Below are 14,931 nucleotides of genomic sequence, written 5' to 3'. Positions count from 1 at the left end.
GATGTGCTTGCCTTTTTCCTATGCTCTTCCTTAGTTATCTTCTGTCAGCTATTTCTGGAGACAAGAGACTGGATTAGCTAGATTTTAGGCTCGACACAGTATGGCCTTTCTTACGTTGCTGCATTCTTTCTGTTGAGCATGTCTGTTTTTTGTGAAATTGCATATTCTATGGGAGTTGAATTCCATCTAAAGCTTCACCAATCTGTTCTGCTCTAAAGTTATGGTTAAAAAAATCTTTCAATATAAACCTTACTTTAAGCTGTTCTATAACTGCCTTAGCTTGAAAATTATTCTGAAGAGAAAGATAAAGTGTTTCCAAATTGGTTTTAAGTAAAAAAAAGTTCTCAAATTTTAGTTTTCATCCTTGGCTTCTGAGTATTACTGCTTTATCTCCTTTTAACTCAAAATCAGCTTCTTGTCTTCCCAGACTGAAAGCACCCTTAAAACTTCTGACTTACTATTCCTTAAACAAGGGGAATGTGAGATACCAAAGTTACTAAGGATTTGTATTTTGGATAACTTTGGCTTGCTTCTATGAGGAATGAGTTCCTTACTTGCACTTCAGGTTGAAAACAAGACAGTGAAATCTGAAAACTCAGTTTTAATGACATAATCCAGCTGAGAAGAACATGTGTTCGGGAATCAACACCTACTCTCTGAAACAACCTGCTGGTACACTTGGAGTGACTTGAATGCTAATGGGGTGCAAAAAGTGAGTGTGACAGATATTCCAGGAACTGGTGACAGATACACCAGGAACTGGTTCCTCTGTGTGGATTCCCAAGCCCATTTCAATCCTCTCCTATCCTCTGTCCAGCTGAGCGGTACGGTAAGTTAAGCAGCTATACCAGCAACTCCAGGTCATTCTCAGCTGCTTATTTACTATTCTGGATTCCGATTACCTTGAGCGGTGAAAAAAACCCAGTCAATATCACAAAGTGGCCTGCATGAAAGGCAGGTCAAACAGAAACAACAGGGTTAGGGTGGCTGTGGAGAGCAGGAGAGGAGCGAAGGAAGTAATTGTCAATTCAGTGCATACTGCAGGTGAGCAAGGGGAGCAGCAGAAGCATACATCTAGGTTTGAACTGATCGGTAGCCCAAACAGCAGAAACCCAGTGAGACCATTTGTTGATGCTGAATTCCTCCTGATGCCTAAGGCAGCTGTTCCCCCTCTCCCTCTGCCCCTTCCAGTATGATGCGCAGCATGAAAGAAGATGGCGTAGTACAGGGTTTCATCCTCCTGCTTTTTAAGCACCGAATATAACAAAGAACATGTCATTTATGAAGTTCCATTCATTACCAGACTTCTCAAATTCTTCTAAAGGATGTATCTGGTTAATTCCCTACTTACTCTATCACCTAATTGCAGTTGTAGACTTTGATCATAGTAATCACTAGGAAGTTCCAAGGGATGCAAATTTCTATTATTTCTTGCATAAAGTATGGAAGGAATTGGATTTATAAGCAGGAATCACATTTTCTACCTGAGAAAGGAGCTGGCAGAAAAGCTGCACAAAACTGTTCACACAGAGACTGAGGGATGCAGGCTGATTTCTGTGATTCTCACCCAAAAGCAGAAATAATGAAATAAAAGTGAATCAGTCGTGGAATTATCACGGGGCTTGCAGCCATCTCTCTGTTTTATTGGCACAAATAGTATATTCCTCCCCTTCCACCCATTCTTGTTTGCTGATTGAGATTGGTAGCTATTGGAACAAGGATCATTCCTCATCCTCAATACCAGTATTCTGCAGTCTTGTCATATTTGGCTCTTAGACCGTACTGTAATAAGTATGTTGAGCAATAATGTTAATACATAGGCTACATTCATTTTTAATGTCTTAAATACAGTTTAAATACATTTAACAACTATCTTTAAAGTAAAATTTTAAACTTTAACTTGTCCCTTAAGAAGGTTAATACTGAATCTGATAAACCTGAGTGGCTGAGTGCTTAAAAAGACTTTAAAAAAACAAGAGTTAAAATATTTGCAGTATACCACAGGGCAAATGGAATAAAAGATTCCTTCTCAAGCTCACTGCTACATTTCTAGGTATGATATTGTCTGCAATGCACCAAATGGAGTTGCTTGAGCAGTATCTGCGTTGAGCAAATCTTTTTACAATAGAGCATATATGAAGAAAATGTGATCTAAGCACAAACCTGGAAATCTGACCCTCCTTTCCACTATGCATCATTTAGTGTTTCTGTGAGATGCTCAGCAGCCTTTCCTTGGCTGCCAAATGATGTTATTTACACATCTGAAACCCCCAAGAGAAATTAATATGCAACTTTACAAAGAATATGGAAGTTTATTTCAGGTGACACAGTAAAAGTTCAGAATATCCTCAAAATGGATGAATAGTATGCATTAATTTAGTACATATTCTTTTTGCTCAGATAGAAAAGTATTGATATTGAGTGGAAACTGATCTTTGTAATATTCATTAAATCAAATGTTAGTCAGTTACTATTATCAAAATGATCAATGTAAGTGAAAGTATAAATGTAGACTGGTTCTTAGAAGCTGCAAGTACAGAATTTCTTTTTTTTTTTCTTCTTTTTTTCCCCACCGTAGAAAGGAAGGATAGAATTTGGTTCCTAGTGGGTCTTAAAATGTGTCTGTAGTTTCAATTTTAAGGACAACAAAACATGCTAAACAATTTCACAGCAATTCTGCCTGGTGAGATTGCACAACGTTCAAGTGTTTTAGTGTTCTGATTTCCCATCAGTCACATTTATTCAGTCCTGGAATAATCACAGAGTCCCTGGACACTGTTGAGATTATTCATGAGAGACTGCTGTGGTTAAGAAAAATTGTTGAATGATGAAAACAATTGCTGAAAAAGTCTCTGCTTGGTCCTACCTGCATTCCTTTTTAAATGCGTACTTTCGTCTCTCTGGAAAAAAAAGTCAAGAAACATCACTAGGAGGACATATGCTGTTCTGACAGACTCTGCTGCTTTTCTGGCTGTACGGCTGTATGATGTGTTTATTCAGGTTTTGATTTCCTCAGTCGTAATAAGTTTTGTCTGTTTTTCTTTCTGACATAGTGACTTGTAGGTAACTTACCTGTTTCAGACACCATAGGAATAAATTGAGAGACATTAAAAGAGTCTCCACCTCAGAGATTTTGCTACCTACTGAAACCCTAGGTAGAAAATGAGGATTTTTTTTCAAGCTGTATTTTGGGAAAGCAATTGAAAAGCAGAGTGTGATGGTAGAGGATTTCCCAGAAACTTAAAAACCATCTGTCCATTGCCTGCCCTATGCTAGACAGGAACTGGATAATGCCTCTTTGCGAAAACTGCCCTCTCTGTTGTGCCTTTTGAATGGTTTTGATGCTGTTTACTGATGTTTATAGGGAACAGCTTCACCAAATCTTGCTTTGGCTCCAAGGGCTTGTCTGTGATAACGTTCTATTGGGATGTATTGTTTTCAAAGAAACACTTTGCTTCTGCTTGCAAGCATTAGCTGAGATTTTACTTAGCCACAAATACACTTACAAACAAACAGTTTAAGTAAAACTAAATATTCACCCCCTTTAGTAAAGGCAAATACTGACTTCTTGGTTACAGAGTCACGGAAGTGGAACATAAGTGCTAACACAGGATCAGAACCATAGCTGTAGAGTAACTTTTTCTCGCTTTGCTTGATGATGAAATCCCACCCTCTCTGTTTTCATAATTTTCTTTCTGGTTCTTCTATGAGGGAGGTAGTTTTGGTAACGTTATCCAATTATTCTTTGGAATAGGATTGCACAAAACTATTGTGGCAAGTTCAGGTCTTTCTTCTTTCTTGGAGAATCTCTGAGTTTATAATCTTCTTGGGCTGTCTATTCACTATGTTACTTAAATGACCTCCTAGCTAGGCACAATTTTTCCAAGACTGCTAGAACACCTTACATATTGCAAGTGATAAAAAACACTCATCATACCCACTTACCTAATGTATACTTTCTCCTTTGCCATGAAATAGTAACAGAGATAGTGCAATGGCATAACTTTCGTATTGACTCCCAAAATTTATCGGTTGTGTGCTTCTGTTATTATGCCAAGTACCAGTCCTGCAAGGGTGTTCAATTGGTTAAATATGTAGATGGGAACTGAGTGAAATTTTCAGAAGTGCCTTGATATTTAATTCAACTGAAGTTACAGGCAGTACATTATGCTTTATGGAAGAATGGTGTGTGATATTCTGGAAGTTCCAGACTCCTCTCTGTTAAAATTCTTCATGGCTTTGCTCTGCTTTGCTTTCACAGTCTGCTCTTCCCAACCTGCTCTTCAACCCTACATCTTGCTTGACTTTTTGCTCTCTCCCAGCTCTCTTATAAAAGTGCAATGAGGGAACTTTTTGCCATCTGATCTATGATTTACTCCTTCTACTTAAATCACTCTTAAAATATTCCTTTTCTAGTTAGTCCATAACTGATTGTGTCTACAAAGCATTTTTTACCTCAGGTATGAAGAATACTGTATACAAGCAAATTGCATTTTGTCTATAATTGCATTTATTACTTACGTAGCTTGCTGTACTGTTGAACAACAGTATTGGGTTTTAGAGGTAGATCTAGTACATTAGGTAGATTAACAGCAAGGTATCAGGCTGAAATTTAAGAACTCAACTAGTTGGATACTAATTCAGTGCATGATTAGAAGCTCTGGAGCTGAGACAGCAAAATATATTAAAAATAGAGCTTTCTCTTTTCTGTGCTTTATGAGCACTTTGTCCTTTGGGCTTCTTTTACTGGATTTAACAAGAACGAACTTTTCTCCACTCTGTCAATTCAATAATGATTTAATTGACATATTCTGTCATATAACCCTATAACCCAAAGTAGTCTGACTATAATTTTGAATTTAAATGATATTATCCCATCTAACTCCAAGCTATGAGTTAGTACAGAGTAGTTATTTTTCAAAAGTTCTAAGCAGCAGCTTGGAAGAAATGAGAAGAAAAAGTAGAGCTTTCAGGCAGTGAGAAATAGAACCTACAGAAAAATGCAATATTCAGTTCGAAAACAAACATTAGAGGAGAAATTCTCCTCTACTCAGGGAAACAAGCCTACCATTTCTCTATTTAGTATGTGATTTTTCTAGATTATATATGACTGAGCTTTCCTCAAGTACATTAGCTAGTGAAGTGGTTCTTACAAGTGCAAAATGTTGCTTTTCTCAGTGTCTGGTTTTAAATGTTGAAACAACAGAACAAATGAAAATAGTTAGCATTATTTATGACGCTATTTTATGGTATTAGCCTTGAGTGGACAGAGGCTGGATCACTTTTGGGCTAGATATGATGTAAAAATGAAGAGCAAATAAAGAATGCCTTACATTATTCTTAATCTAAATAGATTAAAAAAAAAAGCAGACAGGTGTATCATTGAAGGAGGAGTGAAAAACAGGATGGTGCAAAAGTCACGGTAGGTGATTCCTCTTTTCTGTACTTAGTGAAGGAGCTCCGATCGCTGTCTGATTTCTTCCTGCCTTGTTTTTCTTCCAGAAAATTGAATCAAGAAAGGTAGATCCTGATAGATTCTACAGTGTTCTTGAAGAAAATGACCCCGCATTGCTCTGAGTTAGGCAAAAAAGCTTGAGGGGGGCTGATGTAGCTGAAAACTCACTTATCCTCTCCCGTTCCTCCTCTCTGTGCAGTCATCCTTTCTTGGTTGCTTTTTGCAGTCATGGGCTGGCTGTAATATTTGGCATTGTTCTTCTCAGGGAAAACTGGAAGACTCATCTTCTTGGCATGGATTTCTCACAATTAAAAACATTTTAAAATTAGTAACTTCTCCCGTCTCTGTTCTATTACAGAAAGGACAAAGAACCTCAGAGTTAACTCTAAACGTATCAAAGGGTGGGATGGTGCTTCCCCACTGTGCGCAGCTACCATGGCGAAGGGAGAAGGGTAGGGGTTATAACAATCTTCTCCACTGGGCTTTGGACTAGGTCCTAAGTGGTTTGTACGGTCAGTGAAAGATTTGGATATGTCAGGGTGGCTGAGTCCCAGAGAGATCCCAAAGCAAAGGCTTTCTGCTTAGAAAGAGGTATACACAGCAGCATATGGCAGACTAATTAAAACCAGTATTTTCCAAAGCTTAGAAAAACGGAGTTTTAGTGCCAAAGTGGGAAATGCTTTTCTAACCTCATCTCAAAATTTTACAGGTCATCTATAAAGGAATACTTTGTTAATCATCAGTTTTGTTAAGAGTTATTTTGTATTTTTTCCATGTTCTTTTGGAAAGACATAGTTTCTAAAAGAACTGCCTGCGTATGCTAAAAGCAGCTGGGGGCAATTTTATATTTATGAAAAAACCCAAAGCACTTCTATCAAAACAGAAATTATTTTTGGTAAAGTGCAAACCTCAAAATTAGGAAAAAACAACTCATTATATTCTTGAAAATGTAAAATGACACTTTCTTCTGTCTGTTTATTTTTTACAGAATACAGAATAATTTCTACCCACTTCACAGTGGCAAAGACACACAACTGCAGTGAGTGCATAAGCTCCAGACTTACTGATGAATAAAAAGTTTTCTGAGATTTTGTGCTTTTTGAGAAGTGCAACATACAGGTTTGTAAAACAAACTTATGACAAGGTTTGTGATTCAGACTGGGTGAATTATACTTCTTGCCGTTCCAGGCTGTCATTATAGAGACAGAGCTTGTAGTTAGCCTCTCTGCACTGATTGTGACTGTCCCAGGTGGTACTGTCTTCCAGGGAATTATCTTCACCTGCAGCACCTGCTGTCTCTAGCTGTTCAAAATAAATTGACAGATATCCTTAATGGGCTTCTCAACTACCAGCTGCAATCCATCTCAAGGGTTTTTGGCAGCTGTGAGTATCCACAACCAACCAACCAATTCTTCTTTCCTGTGTGCTGCTAGTCCTGGCATTCTACACAACTGGAACAAAATTTTAAAAGTTGGTGTGTAGTAGTGTAATACTGCTTGTTACAAGCAGGATAACATTCAGGAAGAAGATCTGGTAAGTGCAATGTTATTTAGATTTCTCCTTAGCCCTACTTTTGGCTTGTTTCTCTGGCCTTCTAATACTGGCATGTTACCTTGTGCAGAGGCATGTTGCCATCCTAACAGATGGGTGTGAGTGTAGGTGGCTAGGAGGACATGTTTGTGCATCAGATATGTTTGTTGAAAGCAGTATTACCAGCCAGATATATTGGATCAGCTGTTCATCCTGGGCTTTTATATCTATGTTCAAAACTGCTACTCTGATTAAAAAAATGCATTAAATCATAAAATAATTAAATGCTTACAACCCTTTAAAATGTGGCTTTTTTTATCTTGGGAGAGTCAGCATTTTTATTTCTTAGATGGTGGGTTACAACAGAGGTATTGCAACTAAGTTTGAGCTATGTAGTTTAAAAAAATCCTCTGAAACCATAGAGTGAACTGTACCTGTTGGGGGACTAAATGATACCACACATAGATGGTACTGAGAGAGCCTATTTTAACATTTCATGGGAGTAGAGACCCTCAGTGGTATAGAGTGCATCATTAAATTCTATTATGTTTTTACTTTTGTACCTTAGAATCAATTACTTAGTACTAGTAGTAAAGTCATTTGTGGAGCTATGTTTAGTGAAAGCTGGAATCTGCCTTAATTAGTGAGGTATCACGAGACATGCATTAATCGGTGTTTTTTAACTGTTTTCCCCCTTTCTGTTCCAGTAGAAAATGTGTCAGAGAAGCAAAAGTGCTGTTTGGTTCTTTTAGACTGCACATACTTAATAAGAAGCAGTAATGTTAAAATTTTCCCATGTGAGGTACTTCTGAATTTTTAGTATGCGGTGCTGCATTAGAAGATACTGAACAGGATAGTTGGCTAAGTGAGTTAGATCTGAGGTGAAGAGCTGTGGCTGCCACGTGGTTCCTGTCTCGGCTGTCTTTTCCCTAGTGCTCCAAGGTGAACCAGAGGCTTGCAGAGCAGGAAACCTACTAGAAGCATGTAGTTAAAAATGTCATGTAACAGCATTCTCGCATATAATGTAGTATCTAGCTTCCTCTCTTCCTTCTTCAGCCTGCATCGTTTTTCCTGCTGTCTTTTCAAGCAAGAGCTGAAATGCAGGAAAGATGTGTAGGATAACAGATTGCTGTCCTAAGCTGAATAATTTGGTTTTAGATTTAGATACCATGATCAGGCTGTGAATGAAATACAGTGGTTCTTACAGCTCTCTGCATCACTTATGTTGTTCTATGTGACAATAATCAAAATATGGCTCCCTGACACATACTAGAGCATATAGTGACAGAGCCTGCAATAAGGAACTTTTAACCTGAGGGACTCTTTATTATGGAAACTTACTCCACACTGCTGATACTGTGATCTAATTTAGACATGAACTTTGAAATGAGTCTTAGCAAATGTCTTGTGTGTGTTTGTTTGTTTGGGTTTTTTTTGATTGAGTAGAAAAGTAATCTGAACGATAATCTCAGGTCTAGCCAACATGATAAATTGTGACATATAGTCCTATGAATCAGTTCTTGAGGATCAAATTAGTCCTATTTTCTGAATGACACTTAAAGCCCATGTCCTCAGAAGTGTGCAACCTCTTGACTGCCACCGTTTGGAAAAGCCCTGTGTTCCCAGTTCAGCATGACGTTTACTCTGTTTGAAGTCTGTTTGAGCCTGTACATGGTTAGACACATGCTGAAACAGGTTTAATGGATTGTGATTATGACTTTCCTTATGTGTCAATTACCTGAAGTGTAAAGCTTGGGTAAAAATAGAAATATGTGAAGCACCTGGGTGCCTCTTGCAGCTCAGGGACATAACAATTACGTAGCTCAGTACTTCAGAGGAAATAGGAACCCACTGAACCCTTCTTCTGAAACTGAAGGTGAATTAATGGATATAAGTGAAACTTTTTTTGAAGCTGCTTCAAATGTGCTTTGAACAAACACAACCATTTATATTCTGGAGACATACATAAGTAGATTTATTACAGATATTGGCTAGTTCTATAAAGGCAAATGGAATATTTGTCATTACTTCTGACCTGCGTTATTTTTCTTCTGTACTGGAATATCTCAACCTTGGTTTTCTGCAATTAGAAGTGCTAGCTGATATTTCTAGAATTTCCTTTCCAAGTGGAGCAAGGGGTGAATAGCGAATGGGCAGAGAAATTATGTTCTCCTCATAAGCCGAAGGAGTTTTCCCTGGATGTGTTTTGTATATGCTGGAAAAAGTCGAGCAACCACACCAGAATGGGCTAGCTGCTGCTTCTTCTTTGGCATGGACGTTGCAATAAGCACTGTTTCTCCCTATTGAAGTCGCCTTCTGGATTAATGCCCCCCCCCCCCCAACACTGTTGAATCACTGGGGATTGTTTGGGTCTCTGTTCCTTACTTTAAGTACAATGCCTTCAAAATCCTGCCTGCCTTGCAGGTGTTTAAATTGCAGTCGGTAAAACCCTAAATCTCTGCTATTGAATATACATTTTAACAGTCATGAACCACTGATGTTTTTCTCCTGCATGATCCTAGCTAGGATTTACAAGCTTGGTCCTATGCCATGCTGATCATATTAGGAAAAGGTGAGGGAAGAACCATTGCTGGAATCCCCCTTCTTCCTTAAAGGTTTAATTGCCTGTGTCCCAAGGCTTCAAGGTCCAGCTCTGACTTGATCCAGCTGCACAACCTTGCTCACACTTCTGAAGAACACCTGTGAGAAATTCTGTTGAGAGGTAAAAAAAGATAAAATTATAGCCAGTGGTAGGAGAGTTGAGACCGGATCATCAGTAGCTCAAATATTCAAGAGCATAAAGAACAGTAGGGAAAGACAAATCCTAAAAGGGAAGAAGTGGACAGGGGGGAAAGGAGGCTGGTCAGGATCGTAGGGTAATTGGGCCAAGTTGTTGGTGTTGGAGCTGGTTGAAGATGGCAGCTTGGCAGTGTGGAGGAGCCGTCCTGGAGCCGTGCAGGATGACCCCTCCTTGCCAGACTGGTGCCTGTCTGGCCAGCAAAGACCCCTCGGGGTCCCCTCGGGCTGGGAGCATACTAATGCCTAGCCTTCTAGCTCACTAAATCCCAGCTGCCTTCTGTGTGGCTTAGCCACTGCTTTCTGCTTTAACCTGTGTGTATCCTGCTTGCAGAGTCTCTTGTCTGCCGCTGAACGTGCCCAAACGCACCAGCCCAAAAGAAGGGCTGGGACAAAAGGCCTCCTTGTTTAACCCAGGGATTGGTTAAAGGAGGTGCTGGAGCCGGGGTCTGTGTGCCTGGGGAGCTCTGTCAGGCTCCTGACGGTTGTGGTGGTCTCTTCCAGTTACGCACCTTCTCTTCCCTGGTGTCCTGTTATGTGAGAAAGGAGCGAGGTGGCGTAGGTGCCACCTTCTGAGAGGGTGTTTGTTCGCAGGTCCGCGTCCTGATCGGGGCACGTGCATCCTGCCTGATGGAGAGAGGGTCCCCAGCTCTGGTGCGAGAACGGGGACTGGGGCACATGCCCTTCTTCCCAGTCTGTCGCTCCCTGTGATGCCTTCCAGGGCACAGGGAGGGCACCTCCCCGGGGCATGGAGAGGCTGGGGGTACAGGTCTCCTCAGCTTCCCTCGGACTGTCTGAACAACCAGAGACCACTGGCATCACTTCTCATGCTCTTCAGGGACGCACCCACACTCTCTCCAGCATTTTCACCCTTTGAAGAAACAATGATTTCTTTTCCTACTGCAAAGTGAAAACTTCTGTGGTTTTGTTTTTTTTTAAGCACAGATTTTTTTTCCACATAAATTTGGGCTGCTTTCAGTGGATGAAGACCTATATACACATTCTCTCTCTCAAAAAAGTGAAACTTGAAGTAAAAGAATACCATAGTGTGCGCTGTGGACTCTGAGATGAAAAAGCTGTTTAAGAATGCTGCAAAACCCACAAGTATTTTTCTGGTTCCACAGAACTGCCTCAAAAGTCATCATGCGGCCTTAGCCATGATGTAATCTGTTATTTAAAAAAAGTAAAGCAGAGGGAGTGGCATAACCTTGTATTAGTCCTGTTCATATCGCTTATGGAAAAAAATACCAGTTGTGCTGACTTTGGTATGCTTTATCTCTAGCCAGTGCATCCTTTTATTTTATGTATTTTCATTGTGATTGCAGAGCAGAAACTAACCTCCTGAATTCAGGTGGAAATGACAGCTCAAATGCCTTTGTGAATCATTCTAAGCCTCATTGAAACAGGGATGCAGCTAAATGAATGTAGATATTCAAAGTCTGTATAGAAATCCCTGACATACTGGTAATTGAAAATGACTGTCTCATTCTCTTTAGTGAATGAAATTATTCAGAATAGCTAAGGGGAAATGTCATTATGTGAATCAATCCAACACTTATTGATTAATCTTGCCTCTGGTTTTAGTAGTTCTCCCCTTTCATGCTGCAATATATGAAAATCTTTATGAATTCAAAGACATTATTATGCTGGTAAGGTTTGAATCAGACTCTAAATATTTGGAATGCAGGACCCCATTTTTTCTTGAGACAGAATTTTGGGAATCTCCCCATAAAAGTGACGATTGTGTCTCAATGGAAGAAGCTGGAGTTTCTTAGCATGACTTAGAAAGGTCAGCCTGTAGCCAGCTCTGAGATCTGCTGTCCCATGGTAGCTTTGAAGTTTAGCAGCCATGGCTTCAGGCTGTCACTTGATTTCTCCTTAAATCCTGGCCAATCAGGTGATGGAAATATATGTTGGTTGGAGTGCAGACTATTGACAGACACGATGGATGACACTCTTCTCCCATCTTGGTGCTTCTTTCTGTCTACAAACCATGAAGCAACTGATGTTCCTGCAAAAGGTCATCTTTGGGTTTGGACACAAGGGAAAGACAACTACAGGTCTGTCCCTGAGCTACAAAGGAGGAACTTTAAATCTATAGTGAGCAGACTTGAGCCTACAAAGCAATCCCTTCTGTCTGTTGCCCACCACATACTTTGGGGCCATGTTGCTCTTTCCCTATTGCTGGACCCTAGGACATGTCAGCAGGGCACAGCATTTGCTCTTGGCAGGGGGGACGGGGATGGGGATGGACAATTTTATGTCAGATACTGGCATTTCACCACCTCCTGCATATGGAACTAACAGTATCGACACTTATCGATTATCTCCACAATCATTGCAAACGTGTGCACCCCACTGTAGCTCAGCCAATGCCAGGAAGAAACTCAGCTTTCCTTCTCTTTGCAGTAGTCATGTCAGTGCATATTTAAGCTTGCATTTTCATTGGAAAATGTTAACGGATGGCAAGGCTGGACCTAAACAACGCCAAAGTTTTGGTGAAGGTTAGGGTTAATCTTCATAGCTGTATCCTGTCCCTAATAGATAATATCAAAATCCCACATCTTCAGTCTTTGGGACAGTTAGATCTGTTAAATAAGCCATTCTGAATAGATAATGCATTAAGCAGAAAACTTAAGTTTAGATCAATACCAATTGCATGCCAATTTTTGAATTCGAGCAATAATTCCAGAACCTTTTCCTATCCCTGCCACTCTACTTCCAACAACCATGAGTAGCCTCAAAAAAAAAAAAAAAAAAAAGTATTGTTTCAGCACTTTTGGTTTTCATATCAAAGTGATTCTTTGGAATTAAGTAGTAAAAAAATAAAAGTAGATTTCTGGGGAATGGGAGCTAGTTTTGCTTCGATTTCTTATGTTGGGTTTTACTTTGTTGCTGAAATCTTTGTCCTGGCTGGTGAAAATTCCCATAGTACTGTCTAAAAATTTAACATGAATCTGAAACATGAGATTTCATCTTCCAGCTATTCAGAATTTATTTTACTTCCTTTTTGTTAAACTCTCCTAGTACAGTGATAAAATACTGAGCAGTACTTTAGTATTGAGTAATGAGAGTAGCAGTTAAAAAACCCCTGACATCCCCCCAACCAAAAAACCAAACAAAATAACCTCTTAGCATTTGAAGAACATAAGTTATTTTCCTGAGGGATCCTGGTTCTCTGGTACTCAACACAAGTATAATGAACAGCAGCAGAAAAGCCTCTGGATTTTTTTTTTTTAGTTAGTCTGCCAGTTCATATGTTCTTGACTGCTTTTACACACTAGTACAGAAAATTCCTTTAAAACTACCACAGAATTACTGAGGAAACCTATCATGCTCTCTGTGTTATTGGCACAATAAAGACCAAGAACTGGGAGTTAATCCTATTGACCTCAAAGTTCTCCTCCCTGCATTTGGAAATGCTGCAGGTGCTCTAGTACTTAATTTGGTTCAAAATAAGAAATGAAAGTGATTCCATTAGTGTGTTTGATATTGGTTGGAAAAACTTTCTGGTGCTTGTTATTAAGCCTTGATTGTCAGATAGGAGGAGAGCTTGTTTCAGTAAAGGCATTTGAATGCTTGTTTCTTTCCTAAATTTGAGGAGGCGACACTGTCTTGTCTACAATACCGACTCAACCCAGAAGCTTGTCTAGGCTTACAGTGTGTATCTGGGATTAGTTAATACTTGGTAGCCTGTAAGAGTTTTTATTGTGTCAAGTTTTCCAAGTTATCTCTCTTTCAAGGCTAAAATCTTAAAATGAAATTTTTATTTTCCACTTTTCACTTAATTTTTTTTTTTGTACTTGTTAAAAAAGCATGCAGAATGTAGTATTTGACCTAGTCATTACTCTAGAGTGGACTGGTAGGTACTTGTAATTATAGCATCTTGTTTCAGATTTTGTAAGTCTGTGAAACTTCTGCAATATGGGGCTGAAACTTTCAAGGAAAAATGTCTGTATCCAACTGAATTTCTCTTCTCTGTACTTCAGCCAAGATAGCAAAGCTATTTCCAAGAACAACAATAAGAGAAAACACCAGTGACCTTTCCTTAAATGCTGTAGAACCCTTGTGGTATTAGAGCAGACAATAGATATTTGGCTGGAAGCTGACCTTTGGGCTAGAGATGTCCTTTCTCTCTGTGAAAATCCACCTAAATCTGGCCAAGACACAAACTTTCAGGTCTTTGAGGACTAGTATGAAGCAGAAGACAGTGAGCTTGAGAAATGGTAGTAATTATCTGCCTGTCTGTATTCCCTTTCTGAGCTCTGAAACTAGGCATTTCATTCTTTAGGCTCACTATTTGTGTCTCAAATAACTGAAGTATTTTTTTGAGTGAATGGAGTTGGTTGATATTCTTTAATTTGAGGTATGGTTAGGTTCTATTTCAGGAAACTAGATTTAAGATGTCTTCAACAGTGTAAAAAAAGGGCCGTGAACAGCAGGAGAAAATGCATTCTTAAAGTAATTTGAGAAGGGATCATTCTTTTGGGGGTTTAGAAAAGTTTGAGATGAAAAATGGTGGTGTTGCATCCTGCACATACCATGTGTAGAGTGAGGGCTAACTTCAACAAGACCTAATTGCTTATTGTTGCTTTAACCTCTGTAAAGGTTAATTTCCTGGAAATGACAGTATTCTGAAAGCCTTGTGATTTATTTATTTTTCTTTGATGCTAGTCTAAACTTCTGATTTATTGTTGGTTCTGAGGCTTGCAGAAAAAGCACAGCCTTCATCCCCTTCATCCTTCCTCTTCTCCCTTGCAGAGAGCTGCTGCAGAGTGCCCACCTGGAGGAAATGTTCTGTTGACATCTGGTAGATAGATGGGGGAACAAAAATTTCATGGAGACTTCACTTCAAATACAGTTCATCAAAAGACATCTGAAAGACAGGCTGGAGAGCTGAGATCTGTCTTCATCAGATCTCTTCTAAGAGGGAAAACTCACCTTTTTCATCATGGAAGGAGGCACGAAAACATCTTGTCAGAAGAAGTCTCTAGAGAAGCTCATTTTCTCTTGTCCAAAACATTTGAAGCAATAACTTTTTGTTACCCAAAACAAACAAACAAAAAGTTACCACCTTACAAAGCAAAAAACGAAACAACCAAAAAGCCCCCAAGCCCCCAGAACCCTAGCTTAAAAAAATCTTAACCTAC

This window comes from Haliaeetus leucocephalus, unplaced genomic scaffold (assembly GCF_000737465.1).
Source record: "Haliaeetus leucocephalus isolate CR32 unplaced genomic scaffold, Haliaeetus_leucocephalus-4.0 Scaffold763, whole genome shotgun sequence".
In the NCBI taxonomy this organism is placed as follows: Eukaryota; Metazoa; Chordata; class Aves; order Accipitriformes; family Accipitridae; genus Haliaeetus; species Haliaeetus leucocephalus.
Note: the sequence above shows the minus strand (reverse complement) of the source record.